The sequence below is a fragment of the Bufo bufo genome, chromosome 5 (assembly GCF_905171765.1).
Source record: "Bufo bufo chromosome 5, aBufBuf1.1, whole genome shotgun sequence".
Classification (NCBI taxonomy): domain Eukaryota; kingdom Metazoa; phylum Chordata; class Amphibia; order Anura; family Bufonidae; genus Bufo; species Bufo bufo.
In genome coordinates this window covers 550,442,642-550,445,707 of record NC_053393.1, presented here as the reverse complement: position 1 = coordinate 550,445,707, position 3,066 = coordinate 550,442,642, and positions in this window count along the sequence as shown.

Genomic DNA, 3,066 nt, shown 5'->3' with positions numbered 1-3,066 from the left:
GGTAGTGTTATGTGTGCTCTGTATAGCGCTGTTACTTGTACACTGTATGGTGGTGTTATGTGTGCTCTGTATAGCGCTGTTATTTGTGCACTGTATGGTGGTGTTATGTGTGCTCTGTATAGCGCTGTTACTTGTGCACTGTATGGTAGTATTATGTGTGCTCTGTATAGCGCTGTTACTTGTGCACTGTATGGTAGTGTTATGTGCGCTCTGTATAGCGCTGTTACTTGTGCACTGTATGGTGGTGTTATGTGTGCTCTGTATAGCGCTGTTACTTGTACACTGTATGGTAGTGTTATGTGTGCTCTGTATAGCGCTGTTACTTGTGCACTGTATGGTAGTGTTATGTGTGCTCTGTATAGCGCTGTTACTTGTGCACTGTATGGTAGTGTTATGTGTGCTCTGTATAGCGCTGTTACTTGTGCACTGTATGGTGGTGTTATGTGTGCTCTGTATAGCGCTGTTACTTGTACACTGTATGGTGGTGTTATGTGTGCTCTGTATAGCGCTGTTACTTGTGCACTGTATGGTAGTGTTATGTGTGCTCAGTATAGCGCTGTTACTTGTGCACTGTATGGTAGTGTTATGTGTGCTCTGTATAGCGCTGTTACTTGTGCACTGTATGGTAGTGTTGTGTGCTCAGTATAGCGCTGTTACTTGTACACTGTATGGTAGTGTTATGTGTGCTCTGTATAGCGCTGTTACTTGTGCACTGTATGGTGGTGTTATGTGTGCTCTGTATAGCGCTGTTACTTGTACACTGTATGGTAGTGTTATGTGTGCTCTGTATAGCGCTGTTACTTGTGCACTGTATAGTAGTGTTATGTGTTCTCTGTATAGCGCTGTTACTTGTGCACTGTATGGTAGTGTTATGTGTGCTCTGTATAGCACTGTTACTTGTACACTGTATGGTAGTGTTATGTGTGCTCTGTATACCGCTGTTACTTGTGCACTGTATGGTAGTGTTATGTGTGCTCTGTATAGCGCTGTTACATGTACACTGTATGGTGGTGTTATGTGTGCTCTGTATAGCGCTGTTACTTGTGCACTGTATGGTGGTGTTATGTGTGCTCTGTATAGCGCTGGTACTTGTACACTGTATGGTAGTGTTATGTGTGCTCTGTATAGCGCTTTTACTTGTGCACTGTATGGTAGTGTTATGTGTGCTCTGTATAGCGCTGTTACTTGTACACTATATGGTAGTATTATGTCTACCCTGTGGTAGTGCTGTCAGTATTATTTTTGCAGAGTGTAGCTTTTATTTCTCCCGCTGACATTCGTCTGGTTTCTTCCTCAGGCACAGATGCCGCTGATCCCGCCGCTCATCTCTTCCCTCCACCCATCGTGTCCATCGCAGGAATGTTGGCTGCATCTGTGAGACGAGGATCCATTTCTGTTTCCAAACACAGATTTGTTGTTTAAACTAATTAGTGCAGGATTAAGCGGCAGGACGTGGAGAGAAGCGAGCTCTCAATGTCAGCGCGGCGCCGCTAATCCTCTGTATCATATTGAGTCCCTGCAGATGCGTCGGGATGGGCGTGACCCTGGCGAGGACAAGACTCCTATCCATATCTCTTCCCAAGTGCCCATTGAAGTGTGAAAAATGCAGCATGTATCACGTTGGGTCAGAAGCACCATCTGGGCACAAGGGTCCTACCATGCCCATCAGGTCCAACCATTAAATCCATGTGCAACATGTGGCCTGGGGCGACCACTGCGATCAGCAAGCAGAGGTGAGGGGGTAGGCATTCTACCCGGAGGGGGTGTCCTAGATGAGGGACACAGGCCCTTATGGCTGCAAATGGGAATATCCCTTTAAAGCAATTTTCACTGATGGCTTATTTTCAAGATCTCGGTTTGCTCTCAGTGAATGGAAGCATTCCTTTTTTAAATCAAAATCTTGAAAGTTATTGGGGGTCATTTACAGAGACTGTCTGTTTTCACTGGTCCTTGTTTTACCCCTGTGCCGCTGGATGACTTGCCCAATTCATGATGGGGTGTGCACCTCTGGCAGTAATACCTACTCCAGCCCCTGACTGATAGCCCCTACTCCTCTTTTACGCCTGACCCCCATTGTATTTAACAGTCGAAGCTTGTTATTTCTTAGTTAAGACAATGCTCTGTCACTGATACATTGTTACAAATAGGGAGGAGATTGGCACTGCTGATACATGTGGGTCAAAAAGTATCAGATTATAATGGACTCTGAAGGTCACAGATTCAGTCACTGTGCCAGGGAGAGCTAGGATAGGGTGACACTGACCACCAACATGGCCGCTGCGGGTACATCTGAAGAAGAAATTGGCCACTGTAGGAATAAATAACCCCCCCCCCCAAACACAACGAAACATGCTCTACTTTCTGAAATAAAAATAACATTTAATATCGGGGTGATATTACATGAAACAGCGGAGAGGACCTCTCAGAGGCGCCCCAAATCGTATGAAAAAGATTTCATTTACAAAAATTTCAAGCAACTGTTTAAAATAAAATATTAACACAAAAAATTACATTCCATCCTCTTCCATGTTCTGTGGTGAAGTGAAAAGAAACCAAATCATCATCCGCGTCCATTCTGAGCTATGGCTTTAACTTCCAGGTATAAATGTAAAATAAAATAAAAATGCAGAAGAATTTTAATTTCCCCCATAGCAAAAATTTCAAAAAAATTATAAAAGCAACAAAAGAAACCACAACGACCCTGAATGTGGCCACTAACGTGAGTACAGAACAGGAGGACGGTCAATTCTGACATCATAGATTGTGGAGGACAAGGTTTAGATGAAGAAGGCACCATCATGACATGAACCAGACATCATGCAAAAACTCCCAAAGATGGTCATGTTTAATCCATCCATGTTCCCCCAAAAAGTTTCTTAGTGGTCCTGAATCAAGGATCCAGCCCATTAGGTCGTCCTCTGTCACATGACCGCACCATAAGAAGGTAAGTAGATGAAGAAGAAGGTGGCAGCATTCCATAAGGAGAAGACTCCAGCTGAACCAGGCTTCCTCCAGAACATCAGTCTAACATTTGTCAGCACCAGTCTTTTTTTTTTTTTTTTTTTT